Source organism: Haemaphysalis longicornis, unplaced genomic scaffold (genome assembly GCF_048455015.1).
Source record: "Haemaphysalis longicornis isolate Haplotype H1 unplaced genomic scaffold, Haemaphysalis longicornis Haplotype H1 scaffold_8, whole genome shotgun sequence".
Lineage (NCBI taxonomy): Eukaryota > Metazoa > Arthropoda > Arachnida > Ixodida > Ixodidae > Haemaphysalis > Haemaphysalis longicornis.
Window position 1 is genome coordinate 54,661,759 of NW_027526445.1, and position 26,146 is coordinate 54,687,904.

General features: G+C 44.8%; 1 long non-coding RNA gene across 1 annotated transcript; it reads left to right on the forward strand.

The window, feature by feature from the left end:
- The first annotated feature begins 1,412 nt into the window (after positions 1 to 1,412).
- Positions 1,413 to 25,624, forward strand: LOC144148188 (uncharacterized). The gene is made up of 4 exons (XR_013317996.1): positions 1,413 to 1,640; positions 4,675 to 4,907; positions 10,127 to 10,208; positions 25,320 to 25,624. It is a non-coding gene; the product is annotated as an uncharacterized LOC144148188 (long non-coding RNA).
- The last annotated feature ends 522 nt before the right edge of the window (positions 25,625 to 26,146 follow it).

Here is a 26,146-nt window from a genome sequence, read left to right on the forward strand (position 1 = left end):
CTACTGATTGAGTACGTCACAACTGAAAGAGTTACTTTTAGCGTAAACTTTTAGTTTTAGAGTAACCTTCGTTGCCTTCATGATAAGCGTTACGCTATTATAACCAACCACATAAACATTTTATGTCAAGTACAGGGAGCTGGTATACGCTTTAATCTCAAAGCATAGCGTAAGGCACACCCGTATGTCATGTACCCGCGTCACCCCCTCCCTCTGCTCCGTGTCACCTTTTATGCAATAAACCGATAAGTGACGTTCGACATGCGAGTGTTTGACAGTCTTAGCTTACGACTGTTATCCGAATAAAATGAAAGAAGAGTATTTCAGATTACCAGTCATTAGTAACATTTATTTATTTATTTATTTATTTATTTATTTATTTATTTATTTATTTATTTATTTATTTATTTATTTATTTATTTATTTATTTTTTTTTTTTACACAATACTGTCAATCCCTCAGGGGGATTATTAAAGGAGTGAGCACATACATTTAAAGTTACAGAAAAGATGCGCACCTTGCGCAGGCAAAGTACCAAGTTTATTGCAGTACTACAGTGCACCTTCACAGTAGGCATAATCAAAATAATACAGTAAATAATACTATCCCAGAAGTAATATTCGCACATTGCGCGAAAGAGGAGACATCGGCGTAAGAAGGTGGCTTCTAAACTTTCGTGACGACAGAGTGATCAATATGAAATGCACGGGCTTCGAAATTATGAATAAATAAATAAACTCATTTACACGTGACTGTTCGAACGATGAATACGGCGAAAAAGTCAGGAAACTGATTGCTTGTTTGGTGGGGTTCGACATCTTCGCCCGTCGCCTTCTTGCAAGAATCCTTTTTTTGCGTTCCTTCCTGTCGTCGCATCATCAAAAGGGTGTATTAAAGCACAAGATAGAGACCATGCTGTGTGGGTACGTCTTGCGAATGGCCAGAACCAGGTGCAGGGGACATAATGGGTCAATCACGCTCGGGGCTCGCCACACGCCGCTCCACAAAGGGTCCCGGTAAAATAAGATGATATTAGCGCTAGGAGAATTCTCAGGATTATTAATCAAATGGTTCTAGTGTATAGCTAATGCGCTTGCGTTGGAAGTCCCAGAAAATTACCTAACTCAATTTATCTGACAACTGGAGGTATCTTCGGTCGTGCTTATTTCATTCAGCTTGTATACGTACTTGAATTCTTCCTGTGCTTTTAACTATACTTGCGTGCCACAATAACGTGTGGTCTTTGGTTCGAGAGAACTGCTCTAGTGGGGTTCCATCTATTGTCCTGTTTCCCCGCTGTTTTCATTCGAAGTTTCCTACAGCTGCACATGCACAACTGCTGACCTTGGTGACAAGTCGTCTCAGATAGATTTCATTGTCTGAAAACAAAGCATTCGTTGTTCCTGCTCTTGCCTGCTTTGAAAAAAGTGCAGAGTGCGAATCTCTTCTAACCGTAATTCAATTCTAAGATCTAAATCTTTCTATCCCTTGTGCATGATATACTTAAATAATACAGGAGAAGACGCCCGTTGGGCGCGAAAGTACATCATTTGACGGTCTGTGTACACCGGCGTACCATAAAAGCGTCAGAAATATGAACCTTATACTTGGGAGTTTTGTTCTGATCTTCTTCGCTACAAGTAAGTTGTTCAAGCTACGCAGCTTTTGAAACATTTCGGCAATCACATTGTGTCTAAACCTTGACACAAACGAAATACTCCAAAAAATGTTTACTGCTGAAAAGTTTAAATAAACCTACAAGAGGTCTTTCTGCCAACGTAGCGGGTAGGAGCCCCGTGTGCGTAGTTTCGCTTTTTGTTACTTAAATGCAAAAAAAAGTCCTTTCGTTTTTTTTTCGTTTCCAAGTGTTTTTTTTTGTATTTTTGCTTGTTAGGCGCCTTACCAAACAGCAAACCCTTATGAAAATATGTCCACCTGGTTATCTGCCCAGAAAAAGCACCCTCCAAATTCATCGCTCGTCTGAAGTGTTCAAAGGCTCTGCAAAGGCTCTGCCTTACCAAATACACACCATTATCAAAATTTGTTGGCCAATACCTATTCAATATATGGCTATTATCTTGAGCTAAGTACATGAGCATGCCTGCTCTAACCACGTTTCCACCAATTCTTCTATCCTCACTCCAAAACTTGTGTGCTATCGAAAATTGCGACGCATACCTAGGTCTCAAGGTGCACTCGCAAGTTTCAGGCATGTGTGTAGCGATTGCTGCAAAGCTTATTGTAGATGGATACCATAACAGATATCCTTCCTGAGAGCTTCATTTTTAGGGACCCACATTAGAAAGCTTCTTATTGCCTCGCGATAAGTCCGTCCAGAGTTGTTGCAAAATAAAGTATCGGCGTTTCAATTTATTCGCTTGTTATAAGCAAACACGTATATATACCACTCCAAATTTATTTGTTCAGGAATATGAGCATGCCTTTCGTGCAATCAGCGTTCACTCCAAAAACTTTATTAAGTGCGAATGCACTTTATAAGCGACCCCAAACCTTCCACCGCCGGCGGCGGCGGCGGCGGCGTCGGCGGCGGCGGCGTCCGCAGTCCTCCTCTCTATATAAAAAAAAACAGCATCCGGCCCCAGGTTTCGATCCGAGGACTTTGCGGCCGCAGCGCGACGCTCTACCGACTAAGCCACGGACGCCACGCTGATATCAGTGTTAGTAACGCGCCTTATATCTTTAACGCATTCAAACTACGTCGTCAGCGGCGTGCGTTGGCGACTCAGCGGCGTTATAGCGGCTTGATAACTGCGTGGTGTACACGTGATACTACAAACCCGATGGAAGAGATGGAAGAGAAGGCGGCGAGGCGGTGGGCTGCGGGGGCCGAGCGCAAGCGCCGCAAGCGGGCCGACAACCGTGCATTCGCACTTTCACATTCTCCCCCTCGGGGAAATGCGGGGGAATTTTTTTACTCCACATATTTGCTCCCATTTTTGTCTCTATGTTTGTTCTTGTAGATTCCCCTTTGTACTATTTTTGCTTTCCAATAGCAGGAAAGGTGTCTATCTAGAACCACGATATTCTTTTAACTCCTGCCAATTTCTGCCATGGGCATTATAATACTGCACTTCAAACCCATTTCAAGCTGGAACAGCGCAGCTTTAATTAATTTGGGCAAATCTAGGGGACACCTCACAATTCTCACTTTCGAAATTGCGAAAGCGAAATAGGTTGTTTTCAGCTGTGCGCACCTTTATTTTTACTTCTATATTTGTCGGAATGAAGTGGTTTTCGATCGCGGCATTGTCTTTTCAGGATGGGGATATATGTGTTGTGTATTCTGTACATTTAGCTGCTTCAGTTGTTTCGGCAGGAGGTTGATATATAATAGCCTAGCACGTTTCTTTTTCTGCCGTCGGGCAGTTTGGTTTTGTCTTGCACCTCTTTCTGACGCTTACTTCAATAAGACACCATGTATAACAACAGCCACGGAGTTAGCTGCTTCCGAGTCCATCGCACCAGATATAGCACAGATACACAGAAACGTACACACTAGACTGAATGCCAATTTATTACCATTGTAATTATAAATTTTCAATTGACTCGCATTGCTTGGTGTTACTAGAAATGTGATCGCTTCAACACTAAACGTTTTAAGCAAAACATATTTGCTTTTGTTTAGCAAGTGCCTGGCTATCTTTGATGAGTAATATGCCAAATTTCCTATTTACGCCTGCAGTTGTTGGATTTGGTTCTCGTATTTTTATCCCTATGGTCTTTCCAATTGAGCATTTTGGTCTTTTCTTTTTTATAGCTTGGAGGGTTCGCCAGTGTACCAGCTTATTCTCACCTTTACACACTTGGATAAAACACTCTTTGCTACCTTCCTACTTAGAATGCTTAAAACACTGTTAAAGGTTTCAGTGGTGCGAAGTTGCGGTCTCATTACTGTCGTCAACGTCCTTTTCGCATTTAGTCGTTTTAGTGGTCGCGTTTTTTGCTAGTTGTTTAGGGTATAAACCATTTCTTGGGAAAAAGTTTGTTTTCTTTTCTTTTTCCTACCTTCCCACCTGTACGTCCTGTTCATTAATCTTGGCCGAAAAGAGCTTTGCTACTTCTATAATGGTATGCTTGAAGTATCCTTGACAGCTAAAAACAAGTTTGTAATGCACGTTTAAAATTGGAGCGGTAGAACATGGTCATCACGTGCCCTTTGCTTTCCTGAGCTTTCCTCGGCAAAGGTGCCGCGGATTTGCGTCGGCTCTCGTTCTCTAATTTACGGGTTCAAATTCCAGGCCAACCAAATTTTATTTTCCTTCTTTCTTCCCTGCTTTCGCCGTCGGTCCATCTTCAGGCCATCTTTTTGGTACCGATACTGCGCTCGCCGTGGAACTTGCAATAATAACTGAATGTGGGCCTGAGTGACTCATGCAATCCCAGACATATACGCCCAACATAGGACAGTCTGCCCAATCTTGAACACGACGGTGTGAAAAGAGTTTTCGAGGATTTCGGGCAAAGCTGTAAAAAGATACAAACAATGATAATCAAGGGAAGAATTAATCAGCACCCCAAACAAGTCTAGAAACACTTCCAGACTCAGACTGGAGTCCATAAGTGCAGCAGATCAAATAACGCGTGAGCTGACGATCTCACAGTTGGTTTTAATAGTTGCACATGACTAACTGCAGCGAATTTTTATTTTTCCAGCAGAACTCGGATCAAGCTTCGTCTATCCTGAATCACAGCCAGATGAAGATTTCACTCGACCCTCAGCCAGATATGGTTTCCCTGGGACGTACTTGCCGCGAAACCCATTCGACACTCCTTACGGGAGCCGGCGCCCGTTTCGTCCTTACTACGATCCGAATCCTTGGTTCTTTCCAAGTACATATCCAAAGCCTTTTCCGTGGCTTGAACCAAGGCCCTCCCGTGATTGTGATGTAAGTATATTGCATAAAAAATTTAAATACTTTATCTGCAACGGAACTATACTATCGTAAAACACGCTGACGAAATGACAAGCCTCTCAAGAGTGCATTCGGTATTCTGTTTCATTAAAAATGAAGCGACATCAGCCGCTGGCGAATGAGGTTGTTACAAGTAGCGAATAAATGAATTCATCGAGGTGAAAGTTTTTATATTTAGGAAAATGGAACGATGTCTAGCAGTGCAAACACAAATTCTGGCACAACAGACAGGCGTCCTCCAAAAAAGCTTTCAGATTCGCACTACCACTCACGTTTTGCCTGAGTATACACAACTTGCATACTACGCAGACAAACACATGATACGGTTCAAGGGCTTCTTTCCTATAACTAACATACTAAAGTACGGAATCAAACTGTGCGGCTCTGATAATTGGGATGTTCTTAATATTCGGCGTGCAAAGGTAGAAATCCCTAGGTTTCGTCATTCGTCAGTCAGCTGTTGTGCAGCACATCTGCAGCGGCTGTGTAATGAGAGTACATTGCTGTGGGATCACTTTAAATCCGGCCTCTCACCTGGCGATATGTATGAGACGTCTTTGCTGCGACAACTCGCGGGTATCGTTTTTTAGTTCGCTGTTTCTTCTGTTAGCGGGCATTTTTCAGCAGCAAGATTGAAAACACTTCCAGCAACACCTTACACCTTAGTGAGACTAAATTCTGCATACCGCTGCTTTAGCTATTCTAGCCTCGCGCTGTCGCGTTCACCCGCACTGTGCAATGCTGCAAGTGCCACACGCTCTCTGGTGACAGTTGCAAACGCAAACGTGTTATTTGGCTTTGTGGTAACGCACTCAGCTCCTACTCTAGAGTACGAGGACTAATACTCCCGGACAATACTCACGGACAATATAATCGTCAAGTTGTCTGTGTCACCCAATTGTAAATTATTCCAGACCCCAAACCCCTAATTCTGTACTCGTTTCCGTTATCTCGAGCGGCGGCTATGTTTTCATAAATCGGCAACACCACTTTTTGTACTGTGAAGCACTCAAGGCTTTCGCCTGAAAAATACACAAAACCAAAACAACTTTAAAAAACGCACATACCACATAAGAAATAAAAAAATCTTTCCAAATAACTAATTTCACCTAAAAGCCAACACCTGAAATTTAAAAAAAACAAGAACCCCATTAAAAAGAGGAAGAAATTAACAGAAACCAAAGTAAATAAAGAACTCTATACAAGCCAAGCAATCCCGCCAAAGGCGTTGTCGTTGTGACCGAATCGGGTCCACAGCGCAGAGTGATTACCGATGCTTGTTGGCCTTTTTTTGCGAATTAAGCGCGTAATTGTTTCTCTCGTTTCGCCTTTTCGCTGACGACTGCGTGGTTTACAGAACAATAGTTAATCGGGATGATGTTGCTTTACAATCTGGTCTAACAAAGTTAAAAAATCGGTGTCGTACTTGGCAAATGGAAATAAATACGGATACGATAAAATATGTAAAATTTTCTACAAGTACTGATCAATCCCGTAATAGTTACATAATTATTCATACGCAAGTTGACACAGTTCCCTCATTTAAATATTTAGGAGTTATTCTTAATGCAGACCTGACTTGGAACTCTCACGTCGAATTGATCATTACCAAAGCGCTGAAAAAACTTGGCCTCCTAAAGCATCGATTACGGCAGGCTAACTCTGACACCAGGCTTCACGCTCATCTTTCGCTAATTAGACCTTCATTAGAGTATGCATCAATAATATCGCACCCCCCCCCCCCCCATCTTTATCTTACAAACTTACTAGAATCCGTTCAAAATAAAGCTGCAAGGTTCATTTTATCATCATACTCCCGACAGCAAAGTGTATCTTCCATGAAAAAATCTCTTGCCCTTCCACCCCTTGCCACACGCAGAAAATTTTCCAGACTGTCATATTTCTACTCTCTGTATCACAGCGCCCACCCGTTTGCACGCACTCACATTCGTCCAGCCCCGCACGTTTCATCTCGCCTTGATCATGCGCATAAAGTCAACCCTATATTCGCCACAACAAACGCTTACAAAATTCCCCGCTTCTACTCAGCTCCGCCGAATGGAATTCATTGCCATCCCACATAGCCATCTTGACGCAGACTTCATCGTTTCAATCTGCACTCTTAGTCTTCCTTGAAAATGAATATTTATGATGTTGATGTTTTTTTTACTGTTTCACATCTGTATTTCCGCTGTACGGCGCTTCTTGTGCCTAAAATGTTTTTTTTTTCCCTTCTTAGTGTTGTAGTTCCTATTGTTCATGTGGTTGATTTATTGAACTGTGTTGCCAAGAACTGATTTTATCTGTTTATAATTTAGTCCCCTCTATGTAATGCCCACGAGCCCTTAGGGTATGTATATGAATGAATGAACAAGCCGGAAATATTACTGGTGGTAGAGGTCGTAATCGGCTACTCGCCCACTGGTATTTACTAGTGGTCGTTGGTGACGGTACGGGTGAAGAAGGCGAAGGAGATGGGGAAATGTGAGTGAAGGAGAGAGGGGGCGAGAAAGTTAGAAAGAGTGCGAGGGAGAAGGGCACGGCGAGGAGAGGACTTACGTTGGGATGGGAAATTGAAAATGAGGAGGAAAATTTTAGAGGCAAATATTTGTGGGCGGAGAAAAGTGAATGGTGCAAGTGGGGACGCATAGTATTTGCGAGAGGAGGAAGTGGACAAACGAAAGCAGGCAAACAGAGTCGCATTAAAGAGAAGAAGGAATAAAGGAGGAGCAGAGGAATAAAAAGCTTCTTGTAAAAGTATACCGTTGGTCTAGTTGTTGCTGTTTATGTAGACAAACTGCGCGTAAAACGCTGTAGGACGAAAGTAACAGGATTAGTGTTGATGTCTCCTTTGTCCTAGTTCCGTCTTTTGTGCGCAGTGTTTGTACTTAAAGGAAATTTCTAGTGGAAGTAGGTTGGGTTCCTGGGGGAACGTGGAGGAGGCAAAGAGACAAGGAGTGTCGCCAGAGGGGAAACTCAGGGCTACGAGTTAAGTTAGGGGCTTGAGTGGTTGGGGTGTAGTTTCGCAGTGGTAATATAAGAAGAACTGGCGGAGGAACCAGATGTTTAAGAAAGGTGGAAGGGGAGTGTTGTGAACAACGAAGGAAGTAGAAATGCAGAGATGACGAGAAGAAAAAGAAGACTGGGTGGCCTGAAAGTACCAGAAGAGAGTAGCGTTTGAGAGAAATAGGCAATGAATAGGTAGATAAGTAACATTTAGTAAATAAAAAAGTCTGCTTGAGAAGGCATGGAAGAGAACGGCGAAGAAGCTCCGTAGCAGTAATGGAAGTGGAAGATAAAAGATGGTGAAGATAGGGGAGAGAGGGGATGTATAATGGAAGCAAAAATATGGTAAGGGTATATGAAAGGGAGAGAAAAAGTATTGCATAAACCTTAAGAAGTAACAGAATGTGACCACACGAAGAGGAGAAAAGAATTTTAAATATAGTACTAGAGAGGTGGGGAGTTCAAGAACGTGGAATGAATGGAAGAGCATAATTCCCATTTATGAGGGCGCAGCGAAAGTAACAAGTTGAAGGGGAGGGGAGGGGATTTCCAGCTGGTGGTAAAATCAGGGTAGGATGGACAGTCTTAATGGTGTAATGCAGATGGAACCAGTAAAAGCGGGAGAGAACGGGGACAGGGATGAGCGAATAAAAAAATTAGGACGGAAAAGAAAAAGCGTTAGAGAGGGTATTTGCAGGCATCCGCCGCTCTATCTTTTCCCCCCTGCAATTTGCAGCGAATCAAGCCTACAACGGCCCAAGCCTACAACAAAACCTTTTGCCCTGTAACTAAGTATTATGCATGTGACCATAACAATTCAACAATGAGTCGACTATTCTCTCGAACAAAACTTCAAGCATGGGAACTGTGCTTGAAATGTTTTCTCGATTTTGAACGCCGGATCTCCAACTTACACTGCCGTAACCTACAAACAGTGAACTGAACGCTTGGGTCTAACCAGTTCGATGGCACACCCAAGTCTTGGAATTCTGTTCAAGGCCACAGTGGGCATCACTACGATGGTTCTACGGGATCGTGTTACTATATAGCTATCGAGCAGAAAGATAAACTGCTGTGTAGTTTAAAAAACTGAAGATGCGTAATAAGTAGACTGTACGGAATAGTCATTACAAGAAAAGCCGGTGAGCGGTGTCGGTGTGATCAAGAGATAGTTCAAAAATGCCTCTAGGGGAAAAAGTAACTGTAACAAAAGATGTGTTTTAGTTCTTTTATTACAGCCGTTAGGCCTAACGAATTCCAACTCGAGAGGAATCGCCCTTTTTATGGCCGATTCTATGTTTTGATTACTAAAAGTGAACCATGTTGGGTCTTTGACTAAACAAACGCGTGTTTAAGCCAGGTGCTGAGGCATAAGGAGTAAGCATAAGTAATAATAATGATAAGCAAGTGAAGAAGACGACCCAGGCATGAATGGTCCGAGGCGTGGTCGTGGCTAATATTGGAAGATGCAATAAAAGAAGCTTTGCCCACCGCCGCTTGCTCAGTAAAATATATACCCTAGTTAAATATTTTCTTCAAGTTGCACAAGTTGCATATTGTTTCCAAATTTTCAAAACTAGTAATACCGTGATAAATGTGTTCGAAAGGACTGCTACTACAGGACACGTGATGTGTTACACACTTTTCACTAGGCGATTAAGTACAAATGTCCTTTTCCTGTGTATTTAAGCAGTGCCAGGCAAAGAGGTGTGGGCCGCTTTGCACACATGTTGCGCATCAAAGCACGCCCCGCAAGGAAAAGAGAGCGGACATTCAAAGGCTCATGAAGTAGTCACCTTTTGGGCTGCAATGTACCCGCTGAAAAGTGTTCAATAATGATTTTATGCGAGGAGTAAGCCAACTATAAGTCATTAAAGTGATAGATCATGGTTCAACGCCGAAATCACACGGAACAATCTTAGATGACGCATAAGGAATCTGACAACATTAGGATGTGGCATAGAGTATTGATGCAAAATTGCAGTTTTACTAGATTTAGATGTGGGTTTTCAGAAAGTATGCAACGAACATTGCCTGCACCAGCGAGCTCTTTTCGCAGACAGCCGTTTTCTTCTGGTTTTACCAGCACAATCGTTACCTCTGGGTTTGTAGCGTTAACCGCTGTACTTTACATAATCTTCATTATGTAGTTTTATTGAAAGCCTTTTTCCTTCATCTTTTATTAGGGTGTATTTTGCCCCGTGGGTACTACTTGCGTAAGGAGGAGAGTCTACTGCTTCGACGGCGTTTGCCGGCGACGAAGAAGGTGTAAGTATTGAATTTTTGTATTTCACAGCAAAGACCAAGGTTTGGTGCACGCTAGTGTCACTAGATAAGGTGACAGAGTATCAGCGCTCTGTTATGCTATTGTTCCGTGCCGCCTCCATGATCATACGTCGATCCCCATCACGTGAAATTTGTTTACACTACGGTGGTTAACTCGCGGCCCCATTTTGTTGTTCACACGTTTTAGTCAGCCAACTCTGGTAGACTCAGCTTGAGGCCCCCCTGTGCGGCGGCTGCGCGAGATTGACGTCGTTCCAATCGCGAATCAAAGATAAGGCGTGTCGCAGCAATCCAGCCTCACCAGTGTGTCCGAAGATGCCGTTTTGCTGCAACTTCCGTAATGTTGTTAACAAACGACCCGGTTGAAGTTAGCGGCCGGGTCGTAGAAGTGGCAATGTCGCAACACTAACACCAAAATGGCCGGCCTTTCTGAATTGGGTACCTCAGTGAAGGTGCTCAAAAACCAAATACCTTATCGTGTGACACTAGTGCGCACCAATTGATTCGACCCTTTATGCGGCGCCGTTACTATTAGTTTTTTTTATTTTCCAAATTGATTAGCTACACGTTGTGTGTGACATCTTTTCATCACAACTGCTCTCGGGCATTGCTAAACCATGCCGTTCCTAATTTGGAAATACCAAGTGGCTGAAAATTCGTTGTTGATTATCCCGAGTAATCTGCCTGGAATGTTCCTGCCAACTCCTAACTTTCTTCGATTGTCGCTTACACTATCGAAAACTGCCCCGTAAAAATTGCCCCCGAGGCCATTTTCATTCCTCAAAAATGTCAAGTTAAAACAACTGGTCATCGCGCCAGCGGGATGGGGCATGCCGTTTTTAAGAATAAAGGAAGGTAATGGTTCCAAATATATCCCGTTGTATGGTCTCAACCATTGCGCAGTCCTCCCACATTCTTTCCAACAAACAAATTTCAGTTGCACTTTTTTTTCTTCCATAAATGCCCTTGTTGTTGACCAATGAGTACCTACTTAATAATAACCTTGTTTTCGTCGCTCAAAGTCTTTAAGATTATTGTTCGCAAACCTCTCAAGGCTCTGGCGCAAACCACGCGCAAACTTGGCGCAAAGCGTGCAAACCTCTCCAGACCCATGCCTCGTGGGTTTTAGGTAACACTGAATGTGTTTGTGGGGATTTACGGCTTATTTGACGACATAAATTGTTTACTGGCTGACGATTCCTTTTCTTGAAAAACCAATAGTTGCCTCAATAAAGCACGTTGTTCAGCTGGTTGGTACATACTTGATGAACATGTACTAACTAGCATTGTGATGAGTGGCTCGGAGGCCACACGCTGAAAATAGTGAAAGGAGATAGATTTCACATCGGGCGAGACACCAAGCGGCCACTAGGAAAAAGACACCACCGAAAAGAGAAAGACAGAGGCGTGGTTACAGCAGGAGCTGCGAACCTGGGAAGCGCAGGGCGACCGAGACAGGACATGGTTGGATTGGGCATTCCCACGTCAGACGTCTGGTCGACGTGCCTTCTGTTACGAGACCGTCGCCATCGGTCACCAAGCGAGCTGCCTTCTAGGTGTGGCTACCCGCTCAGGCACGAGTTACCGCCAGACACTGCCGCGTCATCCCGCTCCGGTTTGAGCCAGGGTTCCTGCTGCTGTGAGACCGAACGGCCGGCCAAGCTATGCGACCCTCACCATCGACGACCACTGTGCTCCAGCAAGGCATACCTGTGAGCGGTGCTTAAGGCAACGGTTTTGCGGGCTTAGCGCCAGCCAGTGCCGCGGAAAGCTATCTGAACCCTCTTTGTGACCGTTTCTTCTTGAATTACCGTTATTTTCTTTGAGTGGTCGTCCAACGTCTGGAATGTGCTGTAAATACACTTCGACCTGTATGTGCATCCGGAATTCCTCTCACTGCGTTCTGCATGATCCTAGCGTAACAAAAGTAGCGAGCCTGCCAGAATCCGCCCATTAACATCCGCAGAACTGAGTTGGATGCCGACCGCATATTCGTGACGTGAGTGTAATAACAACATAGATGTTGAGAAGTTATTGGAGTTAGGGACGCAGCTAGGACTCTCGGGGCCGGAACTTCGGGCGTAGATCGACACGCAACAGGGCGGAACAACGTGCTGAGAGGGTGGCTGAGAAAGAGAGGCTTAAGGAAGCTATGGAACAAAAAAAGGAGGAAAGGCGTGAAGCCCCCGAAAGAGCTTGGGAAGTCGCCGAGAGGGCAAAAGAAGCTATGGGGAGTGAAATTGGAATCCTCGAGCTGAAGGTCTGTCTTCAAGAAGGATCGCAAAACGCCGCACATGTCACTGCCGAAAGTGAAACTAGCCCCAATGTACCCGTGATGAATCATCAAAAGCTCCTACCCCTATTTGACGAAAGGCGCGATGATCTTCACACGTATCTTCAGCGTTTCGAGTGCGTGGCAACGGCCCAGTACAAATGGGCCGTTGCACTCAGTGTGTGCTTGTCCGGTGAAGCGCTCACTGGGATTGGGAGGATGACTGCGGAGGAATCGCTGGACTACAACAAAGTCAGGAAAGCATTACTGAAACGGCTGAAATTCACTGCCAAAGGGTACTGTTACGAATCGGCCAACGCCGCCGTATTTTCCCGCATCAGCCACCACGTGGGAATCGACCACGTGCGCCCGCGTGTCGGTGAATCGTACTTTCGTGTCTCGACATGCCGGGTCAGTCACCTCGCTTTGCAACGCGCCTCCGGCGGCTGCCACCGGCACGCCCAGGCATGCTTCATGACGTTCGCCACACCCTTCAGGCACCTGCGCGTCGGTGAGTCCTGCCTTGACCTCCCGGGCCCAGACGTTTCGCTATCGGCGCGATCAAACCTTCGATAGCGCGACCCCGGCACCTTTCAAGGACACTCTCCCCCCCTCTCGGACGCCACGTGAGGCGAACCGATGAATGACTCACGAACTATGGAAAGAGTGTGTGTGTGTCTGTGATTTCGTAGCGTGTTACTCTTGGGGGCGTTTTTTGGGTATAAATAGAAGCAGCACAAACGCTGAAAATCTTTTCCTGTCGGAGCAGCGAATCCATACGGTCGCTCTGCTCGTGTCCTGTATTGTAACCTCGCCCATGAGGGCTTTGTATGTTTTTTTTTGGCTTCGGCTCACCTCTCGCTGTGAAGTAAACAGTTACGTTATCCTACTGCTCTGGACTTCTCTTCACGGCTGCAACACCGGCTGGCCGCTCGTATCATACACGCTACCCATCGTATGTTGGAGGCCACGGACAACGGATCGGGTGCCCCCGCCCGGTCGCAACAGTACCAAGAAAAGTTCCGCAAAGCCCGAGCAGAAGACGGCGAAACGGGACGGCAGTTTCAGCCAGGCTTTCGAGATACTTCGATCATTGGGTTTAGATGGCCAATATTTCTAAATCTTTTGAAAGCCTCCGCGACGTAATGATCTCGGAGCAATTTTATCACTATTGCCATTCAACGCTTGTGGTGCTTTTAAGAGAACGTGAGTGCAACAGCTTGGATGGGTTAGGGGATGTTGCGGACGGCTTCTTGGAGGCACAGAGCCTCTCTAACCTAGGGGAGCTTCTAAGTGACGCGCTGGAAGGTCCGAAGGGTGCGGCCGACCCACCGATAAGAGCAGTACATTCTTGTATCATCGTCCCGGACACCGCGCACAGGACTGTCCCAATGTGGCCAGAGGAAACACCACCTGTTCTGAGTGCGGCAGATCAGTTCACAGTGCCGATAACTGTCGAAGCCGATCGGGAGGCAAAGACACGGTAGCTGCATTTAGCATTTACTAGTCTCCAGAAAGAGCCGCAAAATCGAAGTCCTGCAAAGCCCAGCGGTCGGCGTGAATGGAAGTGGACCCAACTCTAAGGACGCCAGTGACAGGAATTCGCCGTTTCTGGTGAAAGGGATGCCAGTCGTTTCCGGACGAGTGCTGGGTGAAGCCGCAAGAGTACTTAGAGGCACCGGGAGCAGCACCGCCTCGTCCGCCATGATCTGGTCGACGACGACTGTTTCAGAGGAAAGACATGCCAGATTGTCTTTCTAGACGGGTTTACGAAGGAACTACCGGAGGCGAAAATCCAAGTGCACACGCCGTATGTTGTAGGAGAGATTAGCGCTGTTTGTATGGCCTGTCCCCTTTACGACCTGATTCTTGACAACATTCCAGGCGTCATGGGAACTTCACGATCCAGATCTTGACTGGGAGTATGAAGTTGCTGGTGACAGTGAAATGGGTACAAGCAGCCTAAGGCGAACGCTGCCTTCGGATCCGCTGTACCCTATTTCCGCCGTGGCAAGCACTGATTCCCTGCAGGACACACGCTTAGGAGCGCCGCTACTCCTGCACCCTAACCTCGACCGGGGAAAACTAGCCCAGGGACAGAGAGAATACCCCACTTTGAGGTCTATTTTCCGGAAAGTTGAGAAGGAGTCTCGCTCTGCAAGAGGCCACCACTACATTTTCCTGAAAAGTGACGACCTCTTGTATCAGGTCTGTCGCCTTTCAACTGGAAACGTGTTCAAGGAGATAGTAATGCCTCTGATCTTCAGAGATTCAGTCCTTCGAGACGCGCATGAGAGCGTCATGCCTCCACACGCGGGCATCCAGAAGACGACTTGTAGGATTTTAGAGGAATTTTACTGGCCGGATTTGGGACGAGGTGTGAAGCGTTTCGTGCGATCATGCAACGTCTTCAACCGGAAAATGCCTGAAGCGCAAGTTGCTGCGACATTTCTGCTCAACGCTCCGGGTACCGCGACATGCTTGCAGTAGACCGCTATCGCAATGGCAAGATCTAATCAACTTCTCGAGGAACCAGGAGGGGATGCAATCAGGCGTGATACACGAGCTTAAATTGGACACCTGCGTACGCAACCTTGCTTCTGGTGGCAAACTCCGTGCACCTCCCAGAGTATCGAACGACGGCAAAAGGTTTTCCACAAGTGAACAGGCATCCAGCAGTGTCGTGTTGTGCGGCCGCGTCTGTAACTCAACGGTGACCAAACGACGCCCGACGTAGTTTATTTTTAATTCACTGCATGCTGTTCGTGAGTGCGCTGTCACCCGTGCCATTCTTTACTCCTGCGTAGTGACTAGTAGAATTGTTGTTTGGTCCCCTAACCACTTTCTTAAAGTGGGGGTGATGTGATGAGTGGCTCGGAGGGGCACGGTGGAAATAGTGAAAGAAGATTTTACATCGAGTGAGACACCAAGCGGCCGCTGGGGAAAAGACACTCCACCGAGGAGAGGAAGACGAAGGTGTGGTGCGAGCGGAAGCTGCGAACCCGGGAAGCGCAGGGCGAACGAGACAGGACATGGTTGGATTGGGCATTCCCACGTCAGATGTCCGGTCGACGTGCCTTCCGTTACAACACCGTCGCCATCGGTCACCAAGCGAGCTACCGTCTGGGTGTGGCTACCTGCTCGGACACGAGTGATCGCAAGACACTGCCGCGCCGTCCCGATCCGGCTCGAGCCGGGGTTCCTGCTGTTGTGAGACCGAGCGGCCGGCCTAGCTCCGCGACCCTCACCCTCGACGACCACTGTGCTCCACCAAGGCATACCTGTGAGCCGTGCTTAACAAAACTGTTTTGCGGGCCTAGCGCCAGCCAGTGCCGCGGAAAGCTAACTGAACCCTCTTTGTGAACATTTCTTCATGAGTTACCATTATTTTCTTTGAGTGGTAGTCCAACGTCTGGAATGTGTTGTAAATACATTTCGTCCTGTATGTGCGTCCGGCACGCCTCTCACTGAGTTCTGCACGAACCTAGAGTCAGAAGCATAACTAGCGCCTGTACCAACGCCTGTGTCTGGTATTACCAAGCAGCTGTATCGTCTGTCACCGTCCTCACTTTCTTGGCGCTAAGCCCGCCATTAATAGAACAACGTGTTGAGTTTTTATATGATGTGTGGGCGAATGTTTCACGGTTTTACCGATAAGCATTTTATCTTCGCCCCTATCATCATCACTCACTTCCTGGAGATGGCGGGATTTTTTATGGGAAAATAATTTGTGTTCTACAACACACGAACCTAATCATGCGGAAAAGATTCTGAAACATCGCGAACAGTGACTTGCTTACGAAAATGGCAAAATAGCTCCTTTTCCACAACATTTATTGATGTTTTAAACTTGTGCCTAATTTTACTTGACGTACTTCGATTGCACCAGAGGTAAAATTTTTTACACCCCGTCTTCAAGAATACATCGTCAACCGTTGAACAAAGTTTTCTGCAGATCATTTGGTATCTGAAATGTGCAAATGAGCTGCCATTTTTGGGCAGAAAACTGCAATGAGAAAGGTTATTGAACGACACTTCTCCATTGTAGTACCAATCATTTGTTTTCTCTCCTGTCATTTATGCTTCCAAAAAATGTCTACAATATGGCATTTTCAAAATTCCCGGGCTTAACTTAAACTATGATTAATGCCGGTAACATCTGAAAGGTTTGAAATTTTTTCCTCAAGTTTCTTCCCATGTTGGATGGCAAGTTCTCCGGCAACCGTTTGGTTAATTACTAATACTGATATGAATTGCTGCATTAAATCCCCGCTGTCATCTGAGTATATTTTAACACCGATTTTGTGACGATTTCGTTATATCTACTTGTTCCCAACATCCACGTTGTCACCATAATTAAACAATAAGCTTTTCCCCCAGGTAAGCCGAGATGTTAATTCCTTCAGTTGAACTTAAATGGTCCTCTTTACAAAATTCCGGTGCCCCATTCATAGTTATTCTGAACAGTAAAGAACTCAAAGCACACATGCGTAATCGCTGTGACTTAGAGCACTCTGTTTACCAATTGCATTATAATTTTGGACTTGGTCTTTCACGAAGTTGTAAATACGGTTGATGCATTATTACAAAAAGTTATTTTTCGTGAGTAAATGGTATTCTTATTGTTATATAAACACGTTCCTCATATATAAAAATGGTAAACCATGTGTTTCTTAGGTTAGGACGCCCACCGAAGGCCAGTACATCGTTGTCGGCAGCATAAAAACAAAAAAACGCTGCCTCTAAAGCCTTCATAATGGCCTTCATGTGCACCCATCACAGCAATGTTTATTCCCGCCGGTGAACCGATAGACTAACTCCACCGTTTTGCACCTTCGGAAAGCTCCTAATCAAGCACATTGCCCCTATTTTATTTTTCATTGTGTATAACACCGCCACCACGTTATTCGTTATTTTCCTAGGTCTTTTTTCTGGCCTATCTGCGGAAAAATAAAATGTCAGGACCACTGCACAGGGCGTGCAGTGGTCCTGACATAGAACCTCGCTGAGCAGCCACACAGAAATCTCTCTACCGGCTTCGACAGAGCGTTTAAACAAGCCCAATGTTCTAAATATACTGCCGCGTATGGTAATAAGACCAAGAAAAACGCTAGAGAGGTATTCGGATGGCCTTCATTAGCGGCGCCTAACTTGTAAATCTTATTGAAAAATGTCTTCGCTGTTGTACCGTTACAGAAAAGCACTTACTTTGGACCAAATATCGCATTCATGAAATGGCTTCAAGGTACCCTGAAATCTCTCGTAGGAAGCAAACGCTTTATGCAGAACGAAAGAAACATATCAAAATATCGCGCAGAGCCCACTAGGCTCCACGACAGAAATATTTGCTTCACTGTTGATAATTTCCTCGTGTTCTCGCCGCTAAAACCTTACATTTATTTCTCCTGCAACTGTAACCAGACATTTTAATAGAAACATGTATGCAATGTTCTGGCTACTGGAAACATGCCTTTACACTGATAACAGCGTTGAATGAAGAAGAACAGTCCCGGATAGTTAGGGAAACCAACATCGTTTTTCGATCAAAACAAGTTTTGCGGTGCTGCATGAACATTGAGGGAAATTCACCTCTCCCTTAGAATTCCAGAAACCTGGCGCCGAAAGCAAAACGTAAGAAAACAAACTAAAGGATAAGGTTCCCGAATTACCAATATATGAGAGGGCATCCGCAAGGCGCAAAAATAAAACGGTGGTGGAAACCGTCGAACGTCCTTCATATACCATAGTGCGCCCAGACATAAACAACATGGACGACGTCGGGACGCCTGTGTTGTATCGATGTCCCGCAGTAACCGTTGAAGACACCTTTATGGTCATGTTGCCCAACATGTTGTGAACTCCTTTTGGTCTGAAATATTGTCGGAGGAGTCTCCAGCTGAGGCAACTTCATCAGAACCGAGTTCAAACCGATACAGAAACAAATGGATGATACTCTGTATATGAGCGACGAAAACTATGTCATCAAGAACCAACGAGTTGCTGGTAGCTTGGACAAAATCAAACCAGATCGCAGGCTTCGTCCAAACTGGGCAAGTACACTTGGAAGTCGGTGTTGATGTAATCCTATTCAACGTATCGCACCATGGCGCAGGCGATTGCAGTCCGCTGTTCATCCCACACAATCAGTAACGGAGTCATGAACGCAGTTTTATGGAAAGCCATGTTCTACGCACCCGTGAAAGCGGAGAGAATTTCACCAAGTGTGATATGTCCAACCTTCACGTACGTAGCATATCAGCTGTTGTCCTATTACGGCGTTCGTTAGTCCATTCGTTTAGGTGTGCTACTCAGTGGTTCTTTTGTAATCTGTGCTGCTGTAGCGTAGACGTTATTGCGTGAGCTCTGCGTTGAAGTCCACTCTGTGGTATGTGATCACGATTTAAGCAATTTTACGACTTTTTTTACAGTCTAGTTGGGATGAGCCGGGGTATGCTCTCCGTATTTCTCGTCCACTTCAATTTGGAAGTAGCTGGTTTTCAGATCATTCAAACAGCAGTACTTCGCTTAGAGAAGGTTTTAGTGGGTGGCGTTGATTTGCCGTAGGGGGTACACGTCCGCTTTGGTAATCTTAAAGTCAAGCTTTGAGGTTATCTCTGATGTGGTCTGTATCCACCCAAAATGCACTGCAGAAAGCCAACTTCGTTTGAGGATGATGATGATGATGATCACTGGTGAAGTAAAAAAAGTACATCGCTTCCTGTGGAAGGACTAGATCGTCGGTCCCTCCCGTAACAAGCCGACGTCATCCCTATTCCGCAACTGCGGCCCTGTCGAAGGAGTTCGGATTTCGAGAGAGGTGCACGCACCCCCCCCCCCCAAAAATTTATTTTTGAATACGTGCCCCGTAGTACTCAAGAAATACCAATTCTGAGCTGGATTTCTCTATCGTTCTTGGGGTCAGCACCTACCATCGGTCGGAGGTAGTTATATTCTTTTGCTTCTTCTAGCATTTGGATTGATAAGTTGAAGATGAAGTTTTTGGCACGCTTATTCCTGATTACTTCAGATTTATTCATGTTTATTTTGAGCCCACGGCAGTTCGTTCTGATTTTGGTTCCTCAAGCAACGTTTTCATATGTTTTGCAGTGTCACTCAGCTAGACTATGTCGTCTGGAAACCTGACATTTCTCAGGTATCCCCCGTTTATCTTAACACTAAGTTTTCCAATCAAGATTTTTAAATATCCCTTGCATGAATACTGTGAATAGCTTTGGCGAGTTGGCATCTCCGTTTCTTACTCCATTTCGGATCGGAAATCTATTGCTTTGCTTGTAGAAGGTTATCCTACCCGCGCATTCTTTACGTCTTCTAGAATTCTCATGTACGTCTCCTCTATTCCATAGTCTTTGAGTGTACACTGGGGGTTTTTCTATCACTGGATTGACGACATAAATGTGAGCCATGGTTGAGTAACCTTTTCTAAACCCTGCCGGCTCTCTGAGTTGTTGAGAATCCAGGCTGCCACATATGCGGCTAACTACAACTTTGGTAAACAGCTTGTAAACAATTGAGAATGGACTGACAGGTGGGTTTTTTTCGATCCCTGAGATCTCCTTTCTTGTGAACCTGAATAATGTTGGCGTTTTTCCAAGCTATGGGTACTTTTAGAGTCTTCAAGCATTCCGAAAATAGTACAGCAATCTTTCCAGGTAATATATCGCCTCCTTCCTTCAAAATATCCATGGTTGTAATGTCACCACGTGCAGCTTCGCCTATTCTCATGAATTTCAGAGCCTTTCCAGCTTGCTGTTTAGGTACTACTGGTACACGCAAGTTGAGCTCTCAGTAGCTTCTCCCGGCCTAATGTTGAGGGCATGCAGCCAGGAGTAGAATCTTTCTGCTACCTTTATTACTTCGTGTAAGTTGTCATTAATATTACCATGCTCGTATCTGGTAGCATACATCCTGTGTTGGCCGATGGCTAGTTTTCTTATACTTGCTTGCAAGCTTCTCCCTAGCTTGCAGCGTTTTATCGTTCACTAAAATGTTATATGCACAAAAATCGTTTGTTTTACTTCTTTTAATCAGTTTTGAAAGTTCGGCTAAGACAATCCGATCCGCCGTACTTGACACTTTAAGGTTCTTACGTTAGCAATTATATCTTTTGTTTTTAGTTAGCTTTCCGCTTTGTTCCTTAATATAGCTTCTGCCACAGCTGCTGCCGGTTCACTAGGTGCCATTGCTAGGTTGTCATTTAACCTGTCCACACTGACTTCGTTCTACTTGTTCAGAAGCGCGAATTTGTTTTGAAAAGCTATTTTAAAATACGGCGATCTGGCTCTGACTGTCTCCAAGCGAGGTTCTTAGTTTTCCCGAGTTCCTTTCTTTCTCGTTTAAAATTCAGCCTTACCTTCATCTAACCACCCTATGATCACTGCTCATAACCTTACTTAGCACCTCTATGTTATGCATGCTACTAAGGTGGTCACAAAAAGTGAAGCAATTTTGTGTTTAGAGCAAAGGTTTCTGCTTCTACCCCCGACGGTTTCTTCATGGCGGGCGCGACAACAAACTCCAAACGCGGCTGCGGAGGGGGTGAGCGGTTTTGGCACATGGTGAACAGCGTAGATTGCGCGAGGAATGGTTACCCAGCGTTCACCGGGCACAACTGCGTCGGCGGGCGCGTCGGGCGCGTCGGCGGTATGGCTTTGTCGACTGCTTTAAGGACGGTTGTATTGGGCCTGTTTCGGCGCACCTTCGCGTGCAGTGCGCGAGTCCTTCGCACGGCTTGACCAACTTGTTCGAAAGCACCTCCTGGTTAGCCTGGACCCGCCAGGATTCAGTCCCCTACTGAAAAGTTCCGTATATACGGAATTATGTTAATACGGACTTCATACGGAGTGTTACGTACCCAAGCGTAATGAATGTAGATATTACGAAAAACACGGGAATTATAGGAGTTTCAACAATATGAACGTTTGGCTCAGTTTTCGTGTTTTTATTTTCAATTATAAGCAAAATCGTATATACGGAATTCATACGGACAATGATTTCGCGGTCCAAGTGATCATACAGACTTAAAACAGGTGTCAAATATTTCAATAGGCATGCACTGTTTCATTTTCATGTGCTTCTCAAAAATCTTTCTTGTTTTGTGGTGGCTTTGTGTCATGCTAGGAATGTACTCCACATTCCCCTAATATCCGTATATACAGAACGTTTCAGGAGGGTCGTACAGCGAAGGCACGCTAAGGATTGGTTTGCAGAGTGGAAAAACAAAATGTACAGACCACATACAGACATCTCGCCGCTAGAGAAACGCTACCTCTTGCGCACTGCTTGCCACGAATAGAACTGTTTTCTAAAGTGGTGAATGCTAATTTGGTTGTGCTTTAAGAGAATGCTAATTCGGTTGTGCTTTACGAGGTATTAGAAAAGGCGAAAAGAGCAACTGGTTCTGATAAATAGCAATAATGAAAGTTCCGTCAGTTTTCTCACAATTCTTGACCTTACTAAACTGAATAATTTAAATCGGTGTAAATTCCAGTCACTAATCTCACATGCTGAATTGTTTCGGTGTCTGCGCTTTTATCGCTTGGTGGTGTAGCCCCAACCTAGCACATCAGGATTGCTAGGTTTCGCTGTCTCACCTTTCGAAAGACGCTCCTCTCCGTTCTCTATTTGCCGACGAGCAGTTGGGCTTTAGCGGTAGCGTCCGCCGCTCTATCCTGGCCGTGGGTGACGCTACTGCGTTCGGGACGCCGCCCCCGCGAATTCCAGATAATGGCTGGCAGAATCTCGGGTTTCATCTCTGTGAAGCCATAAATGTGAATTTAAATGACGCTGCATGGGCAGTTGTTAAGGGTGTCCTTTAATCTCTGTGAAGCCACGAATGTGAATTTGAATGACGCTGCATGGGCAGTTGTTAAGGGTGTCCTTTAAAGCTTTGTTTTCCAAACACCTTCACAACACGGTGTAGAGCCAACTTTTTCGTTTTAACATCGGAACGTTTCCATGTTGATTTCCTATACTTTTTTTGTAGATGGATGTGTTGATCAACATCAGGTTATTTCTCTCTGCAGGTCCTACCAGTGTATCTCCTCGACTGTTTGTTTCGATGGTCTATTCAGAAGTTTCCCACTCACTTTTCAAGTTCAAGTTCAAGTTCAAGTATAAGTTTATTTGCCAACATTACAGTGTTGGGGGTCCACCAGGCGAAAAAGCGGTCAGTGACCACTTGAAGGGTGCCTGGCAGCCCGTAAACACAGCAGTTGTCTGACAACAGTAAAAAGCATACACATGCTAATATATACGTGAAATTAACAGATATATACAGATGCATAAGTGTACATGCAACAACAATGCATAAGTGCACATACTCGTAGATAATATTAATCATGCCATACATTAAGTAACAATAGACAAAAATGCATAGACACAATAAACACAATTCTGAAATATAACAGAATCAGCTATACCTTATCCAAGGCATGCGACACTTTACTGTGCGAAAGAAAAAGAAACCAGAACAAACAATAAAAGCCTATACAACTCCACACCCATTTGTTTCTTACTGACCTTTGTGTCAAATTTTCCCGTCACAATAGTGAACTGCGTTGTTGCCTTCATTGCTTATTCAACGTCCTCGTAGAAGCTCTTTACGGCTTCGGCATCATAGGTAATCGTTGGTGCTTCGTCCTGTATATGTCCAATCTGCATCGCTGGTTTAGCTTGATCACAAAAGCTGAATTTCATCCGTGTTCTCTCTTGTCTTAAGGTTTACTGTAGCATAGAATATGCCCGCAAATGAGCTTGATGCCTTCTGTCCAAACCTCGTTTAACAATATAATATCCCCCTTAATGTCTGACAGGTCTTCTAGTAGTCCAGCTAAGCTTCCATCACTAGACAAGGTGTTTGCTTTGAATGTTTCCAGAGTCAATTCCCAAAACGTCTTTCCGACCCCAGAGATCTGTAGCACCCTCTGCTGCGTCCCTGTTTTGACCGGTGCCGTGGACAGGTGCTCTACAGCTGCTGGGAACTAAGGGCCGAGAGTTCCGTTTGTCAGTCAATCCAACAGAGCTTTAGTTCCTAGCATAAGAAAAATAAAATGTGCATTTCGGAAATATTCGGAAAATTAGTACCGGACCCCATGGTGGCAAAATTGGTTCATTCAAATTAGACCACATCATTTTAACACATGAAAAGCCGTCTCATATATTTTTATTAAAAAATCCAGCATAAAACTTGCCACGACGATACAGCGAGTCACAGATACAATGGGTAACAAAATTAAAGCACGCGCCGGGACCTGAACGCGCTAGCGGCTAAGTACGGCCCAGACCAGGCGGCAGTGCATCGCAAACTGGTCATGCCATGAATGGGAAATTACCAACGAAAAGTCAAGCAGTTTATTCGTGGCAGGAAGAGTCATGAGTGAGTACTATCAGCGGCGGAAATACCAGAGCCGAGCGTAGGTGACAATAACACCCGCATTTAGAAGTGGTTTCACAGAGCTGTTATTCTGTCACTGTGTTTAGGGCTCGTCGGAATATTACCGCTGACGCCAAATTTCAATACCATATTTACACAATTGTAGCACCATTCGTATGTAGGTGGACCACCTCCCCAACATCACACACCAAAAAAAACATACACAGAACCCGAGAGCTTTTCACAATTGCCGAAAATGATTGGTCACATTACCAACAGCTCATCCACGCTGGTGCCTTCACTAGTGCTGCTGCTGCCTTCATATCCTCTGTGGCTTCACAAAATGTCGTGGTCGTCCAGTGTGACCCCACATTTTTCAAAAGGCCGCAACACAAAATCTTGTGGAATGGGGGAACATGCCGAAAGGAGCTGATCGCACAATGTAGGCTGGTAGGTTCTCCTCACAGTGAACCCGGCTAATGTAGTTTTCGATTGTCTGGCGACAGCCACGCACTGTATTCCCGACGCAAAAGGTCCTTGCAACACTTATTTATGCCCACGTAAAGCGGCGTAAGTTGCGCCGTCAGGCCACAAGGAACACCAACATCACCACCGCCACCACTAGCGACACGACAGTCCTCCTTACAGCACCCAGGACTGGCCAAGAGACAACGCCATGTGACTTACCGTGAGCCCAGAATGCGCAGAGTATTGTATTTTCAACGAGCTTTCGGTAGGTAAAACCATATGCAGTAGGAACAGTCGGAAATCAAACGCACAGACGCAACTACGCCGTGGGGTCCCCGATTTCTGGTTTGCCTGCCATCGCCGGTGGTGCAAGCTGTTGTTTTGATTTTTGGCCGACTCCAAACTTAAAATATTTATATTTTTAAAAATGATCGGCCTAAAATTGTGTAAATGCGCTAGTTACGGTATTCTAAGTTCTACATCCTGGAGCCAAAGTGCTAAAACGCGTTCCCAATAGTGAATTGTTTTTTCTTCTACATTGCATCTTTTGGTAAAAACAGAGCCCACTTTCTTTATTTGACTGGGTAATAAGTAAGGAAGCCCTCAATACACACAGCAAAAACCACACGTTTTTATGGCGCTGCCGTTGTCTTTGTTTCGTTTTGAGGCGCTGATTTACATCCTGATCGCTCACCCGTGATCCGAATGTAAGCTTAGAGTCCTAAATTAATGTGGCGTGGCACAGCAGAAAGCACAAACGCACCAGATGCAGTATCTGCATGAAGCAGATACTCTGAAGGAATGTGTTTCTGGAAATAATGTTATTTGTACGATATTTTTGTTACTTGCGTTACCTGTATATTTACAACATACATGCTCCCAAAGGTAATTTTAGCGTTAACCAGGCATTTGTATATTTTTAAGAAGCCTCTACGCGCACTAATCACCGTTTTTTTTTCAGGTATGCCCAATCTTGGCCCAGTATTTCCGGAACCTACACTGAGTTCAAGTCGAGAAAATGTGGAACGGCCATCGTACATTTCGTAAAATATAGCATTATTGGCCGTGTAAAACCACGGCTATCAGTTAATTGCTACAGACATATACGGAATACTGAGATTTTGAAAGCATGTGCAGAAATGCTCAACCGAAGAGGATATACCGTTTGTTCAGCAAACCAAATTATCAGGGCTAATTTTTCTTTAAAAAATTAAGTGATACAAACAAATACAAGGGTTAAATAAAATAAACACGTTTGGTAAACACTTTCTTAGTTCGCTTTCAATCGCGTCAATTAAGCGTTTGTGTGCAATTTTCTGTTATAAACCTACTTTAATTTAAGCAAACCACAACCCTCGTTGTTTCTAGCATCGCCCTTATATTAAATAAATGTATTCAAAAATAGCATGTCCGAAATACAAGCGGCATGCAGTTGCCTAATGAAGGTAGCGATGTTGCAGTGCGCATATACATACAAGCAGTCGCGACTTAAAAATCGCTACAACGAAAACAAAACGTCTGCATGGTTGTGGCTGCGGACTTTTCAATCTCTCAGTTGACGTCAGATCTCTTGTCCTTCTGGTGAAGTAAATATAAGTTCAAATGATCGATATTAACCACCACTTATGGAACTGTTTATTCCACTTCCCCTCGTTGCGGCGCCTTATTCTCGTTACTGTGTCATGCATGAAACGGTCACGGAAAAGAAGAGTAGTATGTTAAAAGCACTAATACAGAAAACGTCTTTTTCCTTAATCTTACTATTCGTCACAAAACTGCTAGAGATCG